The sequence below is a fragment of the Chanodichthys erythropterus genome, chromosome 24 (genome assembly GCF_024489055.1).
Source record: "Chanodichthys erythropterus isolate Z2021 chromosome 24, ASM2448905v1, whole genome shotgun sequence".
Classification (NCBI taxonomy): domain Eukaryota; kingdom Metazoa; phylum Chordata; class Actinopteri; order Cypriniformes; family Xenocyprididae; genus Chanodichthys; species Chanodichthys erythropterus.
Window position 1 is genome coordinate 23,741,558 of NC_090244.1, and position 15,066 is coordinate 23,756,623.

Here is a 15,066-nt window from a genome sequence, read left to right on the forward strand (position 1 = left end):
TCATTTTACTGACTCGGACTTTTGAGTCTCGTTCAACAAAATGAACGAATCTTTTTTCGAGTCATTTCGTTCATTTTAGCAAAATGTAATTAAAATGTTACGTGTTACTTCCCCAACACATCTACTACTTATGCAAACGTTGATCCCACTACAAACAATACAAAACTACAATGCTATAAGATTCAGAAATGATTAATTCATTACCTGGGTCTTCAGTTTATGACAAACTGATTAAGCTCACCTCACCTCTTGTCTGACAAGTCTTCGGGTTTAAGACATTCCTTAATGACGTGACAGGCAGCCCCATGCTAAACCAACGCATTCTGAGCCGGTAAGAGAATTGATTAGTTCATCTCATGAGTCTTTCGGGTTTTTGAGTCGTTCCTTAAACACGTGACAGACCCATACACTAAGCCAATGCATTCGGAGCCGGAAAGAGAATTGATTAGTTCTCTACATGAGTCTTTCGGGTTTTTGAGTCGTTCCTTAAACACGTGACAGACCCATACACTAAGCCAATGCATTCTGAGCCGGAAAGAGAATTGATTAGTTCTTTTTATGAGTCTTTCAGGTTTTGAGTCGTTCCTTAATCACTTGACAGACCCATACGCTATTTCTGACATTTCTGTCACTGTTTTTGTTACTGTTTCTTGAGGAACTGTGGTGTGTTATTATAAATAAATAAAGCCCTGTTATAAATAAAGTATTGATTAATTTATCTTTTTGACTGTCTATCTGTAAATAAACACTAGGCTATATAATAATATAATAATCCAAGCCTACAATACGAAGTATTTATAGCCTGGTTTGTTCATTTTTACTCCAATTTTGGGTTTTCTGTTATAATAATTGCTTTTCCTAGTCAGACTTGACATATTAGTCTAATATATGTATAAGACGATTGCTCAAAAAGGACATAATGACATAAATTAAAAGCAAATAACATTTTGAATTTGAATTATTAATGTTAGTTTAAGACATCAAGGTTATGATAACTTCAGCTTTAACAGTTGTAACACAAACTCAAACAAAACTGGAGAGTTAACGTTATTTACTAATAAATATAATGTGCTTGGGTCACACAGCATAGCGTATGGGTCTGTCACGTGATTAAGGAAGGACTCAAAAACCCGAAAGACTCATAAAAAGAACTAATCAATTCTCTTTCCGGCTCAGAATGCATTGGTAGCGTATGGGTCTGTCACGTGATTAAGGAAGGACTCAAAAACCCAAAATACTCATAAAAAGAACTAATCAATTCTCTTTCCGGCTCAGAATGCATTGGTAGCGTATGGGTCTGTCACGTGATTAAGGAACGACTCAAAACCCGAAAGACTCATGAAATGAACTAATCAATTAAATCATCAGGTGAACTACTACTAGCAGTACAGAACCTGTAGAATATTGCACATGCGCGACTGAACGAATCACCCCCCGAGAAAACTCGTTCTTCCCGAGTCACATTAAAGATTCGTTCAAAATGAACGAATCGTTCAAGAACGACACATCACTACTAAAAATATAATGTAATCATGGATCATGTCAGTTATTATTGCTCCATCTGCCATTTATCGCTATTGTTCTTGCTTGCTTACCTAGTCTGATGATTCAGATCTAGACGTTAATACTGGCTGCCCTTGTCTAATGCCTTGAACATGGGCTGGCATAAGCAAATATTGGGGTCATACATATTAATGATCCCAAAAAGATGTTTTTCATTTTAAAATAATGGTTCTGATCACTAGTAGTTCCTGCATAGTGACTAGGTAACACTTGAGTAATTAATGATGCATTTTATGACCATGTTGAGAGTTAAAAAATACAATTGCTCACATCTCAGACACTTTAATGTTGTGATTTATTAATTAATTCTTTAATAATACTTAGTAATTCTTTATAATTTGTCATAGTTACCTATTAGTTCTTAATGATGCCAATCTCATTCTCTAATTATTGATTAGCAAATAAGGAACTATCTTAGTCCTCAATTTGATATTACTTACTGATTAGTTAAGCTTGTTTTTATATTAGTTAATAGAAGTAGCTGAAGTGTTAATGTAGTATTACTCATTAGTCCTGAATTACTTCCTGCACACTGTTACTTATTAATGACCAGTGATGCCGGTAACGCGTTACTCTAATCTGACCACTTTTTTCAGTAACGAGTAATCTAACGCATTACTATTTCCAAACCAGTAATCAGATTAAAGTTACTTAACCAAGTCCCTGTGGTTACTATTTTTGTCATTTTCCTTAATAAAAATATATATTTATTTCTTATTGCATCTCGGGGAGTGAAGTCACGTATGCGACAAGTCACGTTTTCAGAATGCATTAAGTTCACGTCACGTGTACGTACCATGCAGCGACACAAACGTAAACAATGGAGGGAGGCGAGAGATGTGCGTTTTGTGGATGCATTCTAGACTCTGTGCTGGCGGCGACAAAGCTAGCTACAAAAACACTACGTCGAATTTGAAAAAAACATTTGGAGTCACAGCACTGCGCAGTCAAACTTATAGAGCAAGTCACACCAGGTGATGAGAAGCAGAGAGCAGGAGGTCCCCGACCACCCAAACAACAAAAGCTGGACTCCGGTGCAAAACCAGTAAGTGGGGGAGAGTTGAAGAAGTTAATCGGGCAGTTTGTTGTGGAGGAAATGCTGCCATTAAATACGGTTGACTCACCCTCGTTTCGTGCCATAATAAACAAGATCCCTACCACCGTCAATGCCGCGCTGCCTCACAAAACAGCCTTTTCTTCTTTCATAGTCTTTTTCTTTAATTTTTTTATTAAAACAAGTACTTATGTTAAGTCAAGAAAGACTGCCTTTATTTTTTATTAAAACAAGTATTTATGTTAAGTGAAGTCAAGACTGCCTTTATTTTTTGTAAAAACATGTATTTTTTCAGGAAATAGTTTTTAAGTTCAACTTTAATTGTCAGAAGATAGATTGTTGATGTTACTGTTAAAAATACACTTCCAATAAAGTGAGTGTTGTCAAAACTGGTTGTCATTTTTATGTTGTCGGCAGCTGCTGAATATAACTAATAAAGTAACTTGTAAAGTAACTTAGTTCCCATTCAGTCGGTCACGTTCGACGTACGTCGGACAGACCGACGAATAGGAATCTCGCTAGAGAGGCCAATCTACTTCGAGTGTAACTAAACGAGCCAATGCACATTGGCATGCAATCATATGCATCAGCTGCTTGCCTCGCAGCGCGGGTATATAATGAGCAGCAGGTGCGTTGCATCTTCAGCTTTTCGCTTCGGAGCCAAATCTTCTCAACACTGAAGAAGATAGCTACTGAAACCACGAGTGTGAACGAGTCTGCTCTTCGAGACGTCTCTTGGTTGCGGTGCAGGCGGACAGCGCAGCAGCGGGGCCGATTTCTCCTTTGTTTTTCTTTGCCTTTTTTATTTGAGCAAAAGCTGTAATCAGCGTGAAGGCCGTTCTCACGGCTGGTGAAACGGTGCGCCTAGAGCGCTAAAAAGCTGTTATTACAGCTGGTAAGAGAGCGCCTTCAAGGAGAGTGCACACGACAGGCTGCACATTTCCCTGTCTGTGCTGCAGCGGCTTTTCCCCTGCGTGCTTCAGCACCTAAAAGAGTCAGTCCTTGAAAGAGCTTACACGAGTAGTTCGCGTCTTTTTAAAGATGTCGTTCTACTTGTGTGTTTCTGGATGCGGTCGTTACCTGGCGCCTCGGGATGGTCACCAGCGCTGTATCGCGTGCTTGGGCTTAAGGCACGCTGAGGCGGCGTTTGTGGACGAGTCATGTACCCATTGTGGGAAGATGACCGTCGCAGAGCTGCGGTCGAGACTCCACTTTCTGCAAAGGGGTGGAGTCCCGGTCCCGACGCCTCGTTCCAATCCTCCTCAGAGGGTTGCTTCGGGCGGCGGGGCTGGTGACTTGAGGATCACGGTGAGCGCGTTTCCTTCGGGGAACCAACCCCCTAGGAACCCTCACCCCTCTTGCGCTCCGCAGCCAGTAGAGCTGCCGGGGGAACGCGGTGGACCACCCCAGAGGTGTGTACCATCCGTATCCTTCGGAGCTCCCCAAGACGACCGGATGTCGATCGCTGCATCGGAGGGTGAGCCTGACGCTTCTGGGGATGACGATTCGGCGCAGCTGCCTCCCTCGGGAGTGACGACTGTGCCCGATTCAGACCCGGAAATGATGGCTATGCTTTCCCGGGCCGCCAACAGGGTCGGGCTCGTGTGGAACCCTCCACCGTGTCCCGAGCCCTCGAGGTTGGATGATTGGTATCTCGGGGTGGCAAGGGCTGGTTCTCAGCCCCCCACCCCAGTGCCTTTCTTCCCGGAGGTGCATGAAGAGCTCACTGGCACGTGGACGGCACCTTTTACTGCCCGAAGCCGTGTCGGTGGGTCCTCCTCCCTCACCACCCTTGATGGTGGAGCGGCTAAGGGTTATACGCGCATACCCCCTGTGGAACGGGCCGTTGCTATGCAACTGTGCCCTAACTCCACCTGGCGGGGGGAGCCGTCTCTCCCTTCCCGGGCCTGTAAGTACTCGTCGGATCTTACCGGCAAGGCTTATCAGGCCTGTGGGGAAGCCGCTTCCGCCTTACACGCTATGGCGTTGTTGCAGGTCCATCAGGCCAAGGCACTGAAGGACCTGCACGAGGGTGGTCACGATCCGCAAGTTCTACAAGAACTTCGTGGCGCGACGGACCTCGCGCTCCGAGCGACGAAGGTTACGGCGCGGTCAGTGGGTCGTGCGATGTCCACCATGGTGGTCCAGGAACGCCATCTCTGGCTGTGTCTTGCGGACATGAGGGATACCGACAAAGTCAGGTTTCTTAATTCCCCCGTGTCCCAGACCGGCCTCTTCGGCGACGCGGTCGAGAACTTTGCCCAACAGTTCTCGGCTGTACAAAAGCAGTCAGAGGCGATCAGTCACATCCTGCCGAGGCGGTCAGCTGCTGCACCTCCACCGCCGGCGGCACCTCAGACTGCCCGTCGCCGAGGGCGCCCCCCTGCAGCCGCCCCCGCTCCGACGCCCCAGCAGCAGCAGCCTCCATCCAAGCGGCGTCGTGGAGCCGGTCGCGGGCGGGGTGCCCAGCCCGTCCAGCCACCCCCTAAGAAGAAGGGTGGCAAGGCCAAGTCCAAGCGGCCCTAGGACGGGCGACCCGGAGATGGACGGGACTGCTCTTCAGGAGGTGGTGACCGCACCGCTCCTTCCCCCGGAGGAGGGCCGGGTGGAGAATCTTTTGTTTCCCCCTTTTGTTCCGCCGCTGGCTCAACGGCCAGCGGTACCCAAATTTTCAATAAAAGAGCAGTTTCCTCTATCTCCGGGTCCGAAGAGGGCTCGGAGAGCAGTGGGAGGGCTAGAACCTCACCACTCTCATCCACCTCTTCTGTCGCCAGCGGACAGCAGCGAGCAGCAGGTAGGCAAAACCTCGACTGCTCCCTCTGTCCACCCGTGGAAGCAGGTAAGTGTTGCACAGCACACTGTGACCCCGCTTCGGGCCGCCTCACACAGAGAGCCTCCCGGGCCGCGTCCATGCGTTCCACCTCGCTGCCCCGCGGCGGGTACGCCGGTGGTCCCCTTGGTGCCGCTTGCGCGGTCTCTGGGAGCCTGGCTAGCGCTCCCTAGTCCGTCTCGCTGGCTCCTTCGGACCATCAGGCTCGGCTATGCGATTCAGTTCGCCCGGCGCCCCCCCAAGTTCAGGGGCATCCTCTTCACTACAGTGAAAGATGCCGATGCCCCTGTTCTGCGTGCGGAGATCGCAGTCCTACTGGCGAAGGACGCGATAGAGCCGGTCCCTCCAGCCGATTTGAGGTCGGGGTTCTACAGCCCCTACTTCATTGTACCCAAGAAAAGCGGCGGGTTACGACCGATCTTGGACCTGCGAGTTTTGAATCGGAGCCTTCACAAGCTACCGTTCAAAATGCTCACGCAGAAACGCATTTTCGAGTGCATCCGTCCCCGAGATTGGTTTGCAGCGATCGACCTGAAGGACGCGTACTTCCATGTTTCGATTCTTCCGCGACACAGGCCATTCCTGAGATTCGCGTTCGAAGGTCGAGCATATCAGTACAGAGTCCTACCCTTCGGGCTGGCCCTGTCTCCCCGCGTCTTCACGAAAGTCGTGGAGGGAGCCCTTGTTCCCATGAGAGAACAGGGTGTTCGCATTCTCAACTATCTAGACGACTGGCTTATCCTAGCACAGTCTCGGGATCAGTTGTGCGAACACAGGGATTTGGTGCTCAGTCACCTCAGCCAGTTGGGGCTTCGGGTCAACTGGGAAAAGAGCAAACTCGCCCCAGTGCAGAGGATCTCTTTTCTCGGTATGGAGTTGGATTCGGTCGAACAGATAGCACGCCTCACAGTGGAACGTGCTCGGTCGGTGTTGAACTGCCTGAATACGTTCAATGGCAGGACAGCGGTCCCACTGAAGTTCTTTCAGAGGCTCCTGGGGCATATGGCGGCTGCAGCGGCTGTAACACCGCTCGGTCTGCTTCATATGAGACCGCTTCAGCACTGGCTTCACGGCCGAGTCCCGAGATGGGCGTGGCAACGCGGCACGTTCCGGGTGCCAATCACTCAGGAGTGCCGCCGAACCTTCAGTCCGTGGTCGGACCCTTTGTTTCTTCGGGCAGGAGTGCCCCTAGAACAAGTGTCCCGGCATGCTGTGATTTTCACAGATGCTTCTGCCACCGGCTGGGGTGCCACGTACAACGGGCATGCAGTCTCAGGGGTTTGGACGGGACCCCATCTGCATTGGCACATCAATTGCCTCGAGTTGCTGGCAGTACGCCTTGCTCTGAGCCGCCTCAAAGGCCTGCTTCAGGGCAAGCATGTACTGGTCCGTACGGACAACACTGCGACCGTTGCGTACATCAACCGTCAAGGTGGTCTACGCTCCCGTCGCATGTCGCAACTCGCCCGCCATCTCCTCCTGTGGAGTCGGAAGCATCTGAGGTCGCTTCGCGCCATTCATGTCCCCGGTGTGCTCAACCGTGTGGCCGACGAGCTATCACGAGCTGCGCTGCCCGGAGAGTGGCGACTCCACCCCCAGGTGGTTCAGCTGATCTGGAGAGAGTTCGGAGAGGCTCAGGTAGACCTGTTTGCCTCACCAGAAACCTCCCACTGCCAGTTGTTTTACTCTCTGACCGAGGGAACACTCGGGACAGATGCACTGGCTCACAGCTGGCCCCGGGGCCTGCGCAAATATGCGTTTCCCCCAGTGAGCCTACTTGCACAGACCCTGTGCAAAGTCAGGGAGGACGAGGAGCAGGTCTTGTTAGTTGCGCCTTACTGGCCCAACCGGACCTGGTTCCCAGAACTCTCACTCCTCGCGACAGCCCCTCCCTGGCCCATCCCTCTGAGGAAGGACCTCCTCTCTCAGAGATGGGGCACTCTTTGGCACCCGCGTCCAGACCTCTGGAAACTCCATGTCTGGTCCCTGGACGGGACGCGGAGGTTCTAGGTGACTTACCCCCTGAGGTACTTAACACCATCACTTCGGCACGTGCACTGTCTACGAGACGTGCTTACGCCTCGAAGTGGAACCTGTTCGTCGAGTGGTGTTCTTCTCGTCGAGAAGACCCCCGAAGATGCTCGATCGGAGTCGTGCTTTTCTTCTTGCAGCAAGGGTTGGAGCGTAGGCTGTCCCCCTCCACCCTCAAAGTCCATACTGCTGCCATATCCGCTTACCACGATCACATAGATGGCAAATCTGTTGGTCAGCACGACCTGGTCATCAGGTTCCTTAGGGGGGCGAGACGGTTAAATCCTCCTCGTCCCCCCTCCATACCCTCTTGGGACCTTACTCTGGTGCTCAGAGCACTCCAGATTGCTCCCTTTGAGCCTTTGCTGTCAGCAGACTTAAAGATTCTCTCTATGAAGACTTTGCTGCTGGTGGCATTGGCCTCCATCAAGAGGGTAGGGGACCTGCAGTCATTTTCGGTCGACGAATCGTGCCTAGAGTTCGGGCCGGGTGACAGCCACGTGGTACTGAGACCCCGGCCTGGCTACGTGCCCAAGGTTCCTACCACTCCCTTCAGGGACCAGGTAGTGAGCCTGCAAGCGCTGCCCTCGGAGGAGGCAGACCCAGCCCTGGCTTTGCTCTGTCCAGTTCGCGCCTTGCGACTGTACTTAGACAGAACTCGAAGCTTCAGGACCTCAGACCAGCTCTTTGTCTGTTACGGAGGCCAGCAGAAGGGAAAGGCTGTCTCCAAGCAGAGGATGGCCCACTGGATAGTGGATGCCATCGCCCTGGCTTACCAAGCTCAGGGCGTGCCCTGCCCGCTCAGGTTGCATGCCCACTCCACGAGAGGTGTGGCATCCTCCTGGGCGCTGGCTCGTGGCGCCTCGCTAACAGACATTTGTAGAGCTGCGGGCTGGGCGACACCTAACACGTTCGCTAGATACTATAGCCTTCGTGTCGAGCCGGTCTCCTCCCGTGTTCTCGCCTCAGGTCAGAGGCACGGAGAGGCCCCGGCTTAGTGTCGGCTTGCTGCGCTACATGCGCATTCTATTCTCCAGAGAGTCCCTACGGGCAGACCCTGTTGAGTCCTCCGGTTACCCTTCGCCAGCCGACGTGGCGGAGCGTCTGGCGCCAGGCCTATACTCCGTTGTATCCTTGAGAACCGGATTTAGGCTGGGTTCCATATGAGTGACCCTACGGGGATCCCATATGGCTTTTTCCACGGCTGCTCCTAAACGAAGCCCGTGTCTTTCCCTCTGGGAGAACCCATCTCTCATCGAGTGGAGTCACCCCAGTTCTTCCATATGTTGTACAACCTACAAGGTTAGTCCATATGTACTTATCCATATAACTCCTTCGGGGAAGGATATGGCTTCCGCAGCGTTCCTTATCGCATGTAAGGCTACGCTTTCCCAGCGTTATCCAATTGTCGCACTGAGTGGGTTTTGGGAACAACAGTGATCGACCCTCTCTGCGTGAGCCTGGTCCCACCGTCCTTAGGCAAGGGGGTTCAGGTGGCTCAAGTCAGAGCGCTGGAAGAGGGCAGCTCCTGTGGCGCTTTGGTAGGGATTCCTATTCGTCGGTCTGTCCGACATACGTCGAACGTGACCGACTGAATGGGAACGTCTTGGTTACATAGGTAACCCTCGTTCCCTGAAGGAGGGAACGGAGACGTACGTCCCGTCGCCACAGGCGTTGTCCTGCTGATGCTGCCGCCTGCTCGGTTCGGCTCCTCAGCGAAAACCTGAAGATGCAACGCACCTGCTGCTCATTATATACCCGCGCTGCGAGGCAAGCAGCTGATGCATATGATTGCATGCCAATGTGCATTGGCTCGTTTAGTTACACTCGAAGTAGATTGGCCTCTCTAGCGAGATTCCTATTCGTCGGTCTGTCCGACGTACGTCTCCGTTCCCTCCTTCAGGGAACGAGGGTTACCTATGTAACCGAGACGTTACTTTTAAAATCAAGTAATCTGTAAAGTAACTAAGTTACTTTTTAAATCAAATAATCTGTAAAGTAACTAAGTTACTTTTTCAAAGTAACTGTGGCAGTGTTGCCACAGTTACTTTTTCAAAGTAACTGTGGCAACACTGTTAATGACAGACCATTATTCTACAGTGTTACCATAATTTCTTTTGATTTCTATGCTGATGATTCTCAGTTGCACCTTCCATTGAAAACTTGAGATTCTCTGCAGCCTCTCATGGACTCTACAGCTTCTCTTCACTGGCTTCCTGTCTTTTTTTAGAATTCAATTCAAGATTTTGCTGATTGTTTTTTTTAAAGCTCTTAACAGACAAGCCCCTTCTTATATCTCTGATCTTATTGCTGGTTATGGAATCAGTTGCCACTTCACATTAAGGGTGCATTCACACTTGTAGTTCGGTTTGTTTGGTTCATTTTATGAACTTCTTTACTTGCAAGATTGATAATATTAGAGAGAAAATTATAAACATGCAACCGTCTACAGTTTCGCTTCAGACAGTGCACTGTAGTGTCCCTGAGGTAAAACTAGAATCATTCGCCGATATAGGAGAGGAAGAATTATCTAAATTTATCAAATCATCAAAATCAACAACATGTATGTTAGACCCAATGCCGACTAAACTACTGAAAGAAATGCTTCCAGAGGTCGTAGGTCCACTTCTTGATATAATTAATTCATCCTTAACACTAGGATACGTGCAAAAACCTTTAAGCAGGCTATTATTAAACCTCTTATTAAAAAACCTCAACTAGATCCGAGAGATTTAGTAAATTACAGGCCAATCTCGAATCTACCTTTTCTGTCAAAGATACTAGAAAAGGCAGTTTCAACACAACTGTGTTCCTTTTTAGAAAGAAATGGAATCTGTGAGGATTTCCAGTCAGGATTTAGACCATACCATAGTACTGAGACTGCTCTCGTTAGAGTTACAAACGATCTACTCTTATCATCCGATCGTGGCTGTATTTCTCTATTAGTGTTATTAGATCTCAGTGCTGCTTTTGACACTATCGATCACAACATTCTTCTAAAAAGACTTGAAAACTATATTGGCATTAGTTGAATTGCTTTGGCATGGTTCAAATCGTACTTATCTGACCGTTATCAGTCTGTAGTAGTTAATGAAGAGATGTCGTATCGATCACAGGTTAAATATGGAGTACCACAAGGCTCAGTACTAGGACCGTTGCTTTTCACTCTGTACATGCTGCCCTTAGGAGAGATAATTAGGAAGCATGGTGTTAGTTTTCACTGCTACGCTGACGATACTCAGCTCTATATTTCCTCGCGCCCTGACGAAACCTACAAATTCACAAAACTAACAGAATGCATAGCTGATATTAAAAACTGGATGACAAGAAATTTCTTATTATTAAATTCAGAAAAAACTGATATCCTAATCTTCGGACCAAAAACTTCCTCACGAAAAAACCTTGAATACTCTCTAACACTTGACGGGTGCTCCATTAAACCTTCGTCCTCATTTAGGAACCTGGGTGTGCTCTTTGATACCAATCTTTCATTTGAAAGTCATGTTTCTAGTATCTGTAAAACAGCCTTCTTCCATCTAAAAAATATATCTAAATTACGGCATATGCTCTCAATGACAAATGCAGAACAGTTGGTTCATGCATTCATGACCTCAAGACTAGATTATTGTAACGCTCTACTGGGTGGTTGTTCTGCTCGGCTTTTAAACAAACTACAGTTGGTCCAAAATGCGGCAGCTAGAGTTCTTACTAGAACCAGAAAGTATGACCATATTAGCCCAGTTCTGTCAACATTACATTGGCTCCCTATTAAACATCGTATAGATTTTAAAATCTTGCTACTTACTTATAAAGCTCTAAATGGTTTAGCTCCCCAGTATCTAAGTGAGCTCTTAGTGCATTATAGTCCTTCACGTTTATTGCGATCTCAGATTTCAGGCCAGTTGATAATACCCAGAATATCAAAATCAACTGAAGGCGGCAGATCCTTTTCCTATTTAGCACCTAAACTCTGGAACAATCTTCCTAGCATTGTTCGGGAAGCAGACACACTCTGTCAGTTTAAATCTAGACTAAAAACACATCTCTTTGCTCTTGCATACACATAACACATTATCAATACATTAACATTTTTCAAATCCGTTAAAGGATTGTTACGCTGCAATATTTAGGTCGGCCGGAACCGAGAACATTTCCTATAACACTAGATATACCTGTACATCAGAATAAGAATGGCATCTCCGCTAATATCTGTCTCTCTGCTTATCCTGAGGTTTGCCGGGTGCTGGATTCAGGCTGTATCCAGATCAGATGGAGAACCTGTGTCTGGACCTGACTACAACGTAGCCCAGGAGACAATGGGCCTACAGACCCAGTTCTGGCTGGCTATAAAGCGTGATGATAAGCTTGCCTTTAAGCCAATATTTGACTGCTTAGATGAATTGAAACTCTGGCTTGCTAGTAATTTCTTATGTCTTAACGAGAGCAAGACTGAAATTATCTTGTTTGGTTCAAATGATCGCAGCATTTATGATGTTGATCTCGATACTTTGTTACCATACAGTACGACCTGTGTTCGGAATCTGGGGGTTTTGCTTGATAACAGTCTTAAATTTGATAAGCAGATAGGTTCTGTGGTTAGGTCTTGTTTCTATCATCTTCGTCTTTTAGCAAAGGTTAAGCCCTTTTTGTCTGGTAAGAATTTTGAAACTGTCATGCATGCATTTGTGACGTCTCGCCTAGACTATTGTAATTCCTTGTATATTGGTGCCTCTCAGTCTTGTCTTACACGCTTACAGTTAGTCCAAAATGCTGCAGCCCGGCTCCTTAAAGGGAAGCGTAAAAATGATCACATTACACCAGTTCTGATTTTGCTTCACTGGTTACCGGTCAAATACAGAATTGACTTCAAAGTCTTGTTATTTGTTTTTAAGTCTTTGCGGAACCAAGCGCCACAGTACATATCTGAATTACTGCTTCCATCCTCTCAGTCCAGATCACTTAGATCTAGGAACTCTGAATTACTTCATGTTCCTAGAACCAGACTTAAAAACAGGGGTGATCGCGCATTTGCGGCCATCGGCCCCAAGTTATGGAATAGTCTTCCAGCCTACATCAGATCTGCCCAAACCTTGTCAACTTTTAAATCTGCCCTGAAAACCTACTATTTTTCCATGGCTTTCAATATCCCGTGACTCATATTGCCCTAAATTGTTTTTGTAAATAGCTGTTCTCTTTTATTTTTATTCTTTTCTCTTTTATTGTTTCTCTGGTGCTTAAATTTTGTCGTTATTGTCGACTTTTTTGCCTTGTAAAGCACTTTGGCCAACACCAGTTGTTTTTAAATGTGCTATATAAATAAACTTGTATTGTATTGTATTGTATAATTCAGATTTTTAATCCCCGTATCCGCTTACATATATTTATATATAATCTATTTTTAATCTCTATAATAAAAATGTATAATTCAGATTTTGATCTCCATATCCATTTACATATATTATATATGTCTTCCAAGGGGGTTTTTTTCCCTCCTAGGACTTTTTTCCCAGTGCTAGCATGCTGGGTTTTTCTCCTAGGGGTTTTTTTACACCCCTGGGAGTCAGCCGACATTGGCTTAATGTAGCACCATCTTGTATATGTTACATATTACCACGCTTGGTTGTACAGCTTATTTTTAACCACTTCCCTTTTTCTGTGCTTCTAATATGTAAAGCTGCTTTGAACAATTACCAATTGTAAAAGCGCTATATAAATAAATTTGACTTGACTTGACTTGACATTTGGTCCGGACCAACGAAGAAAAAAAAACATTTAGTCCCGGTCCAGTTAGCGTTCACATTGGCAATTTTATCACTGAACCAAAAGATACCGAACCTTAAGACATAGGGATACATTCAAAACGTGAGTGGTCGGATTTTATGACATATTGCCTATTTTGAGACGGAACTTACAGAACATCCAAAACAATACTGTGTGCTGAGGTAAATGCGCTCATTGTGTGTGCGTAGCGGTGCGTAGCTTGCATGTGAAGGTATTTTGGCCAGCTATGAACTCATGAAGAGTTTATAAAATGTGAAAAGTAGTCAAAACACCGGAGGGAATCCATCCGTCACACACACAAATAATCTGCTGCGTGGAGATGCACGTCTGATGCCTGTGATGGGCAAACTCGCGACTATGGGTGTTTTCACACTTATGGATCGCTTGTTTTGTTCCGAAACAGGGACTAAATTTGTTACAATGTTGCATTTTCTTCTTGGTTCGGTTCGCTTTCACATGGCAACATTTCAAAGCGTACCAAAATGCATTCAGGCAAGTCACATGCGAGTACAACTGTCCTCTTATTGGTCAGAGTTTTCGCTGCGTCATCCATAAAAATAATGATTGACAAGCTAGCTCCATGAGCTTATTGTGGCATTATTTGTAACTGTCGAGACACACACAAACACTTTACAAATGTAGCCGTCTCTCCCGCAGTTAATTCGCTGCGGAAAATTCAAACCCGCGCTCTTTCTCTCTCTCTCCATCTCTGGATTTCCCAGCGCTATCTAGTAGGCGACCTGTTGTCCGTGTGTCTGTCGAGAGAGACCATTTTAATTTTATAGTGGGAATTGAGTCGGGACAGCATTCTTGCACGGAGAAGTGTAATTACACACCAGATGCGCTCGTTGGCTTTCAGATATTGTAAATAATGTGCTCACTCACAATGATATAATTTGGTTCGTTGGTCCGTTAACTGGGTCGATTGCTTTCACATCTCAAGCGAACCACTCCAGAGTTCGTTTGAAAGCGTACCGAGACCACCTAGCAGGTCTCAGTACACTTGTTTGGTCCGCTTTTGGTGCGCACCCGAGTGCGATTGTTGCTTTCCCACCTGCCCAAACGATCCGCACCAAAGGGGCAAACGAACTCTGGTATGATTAAACCGAACTAAATGAGGCAGGTGTGAAAGCACCTTATGACAAGAAAAAACCGACATGTGTGAGGATTCTGTCCTTTTTAGGGTCTCTTCTAGGGTTCGTTTACATGTCTTTGGTCCATGTTGCGTTCATATATCATTCGAACCGCACCAGATTTCGTTTGGAAGCGGACCGAGAACCATCTTTTCAGCGGCCTCGGTCCGCTGTTTGGTGCGCACCAGGGTTCGGATGGCAGCATTCACATATGTTCAAATGAACCGCACTAACTGAGCAATCGCACCAGGGTTCGTTTTAATCGAACCAAACATGACAAGTGTGAACGCACCCTTAGTGCTCCTTCTATTTCTGTTTTTAAATCTACAGACTCAAGACATATCTTTACTATCATAACTTTAGCCTTTCCTGATTATTGAGTTATAGATTAGTAATTGTTATCTATATCTTTTTATTCTATTTTATTTTACATTTTATTGTATTTTATGGTTGTTTTGTACAGCAATTTGGTCAGTGTAAGCTGAATATAAATCTCTATAAATAAAATGTACTTACAGTGTGAATGTAGCCAAACCACACCCAAACAGAGTGTGGTTTGAATCAGATTTGAAAAAAGGCAACCAGGAATTTTTTTTTTTTTTTTTTGGTGATCATCTGGATAAAATCTGGATATGCAAAAAATCGGATTTTTGCTGGCAGTCTGAACATGGCCT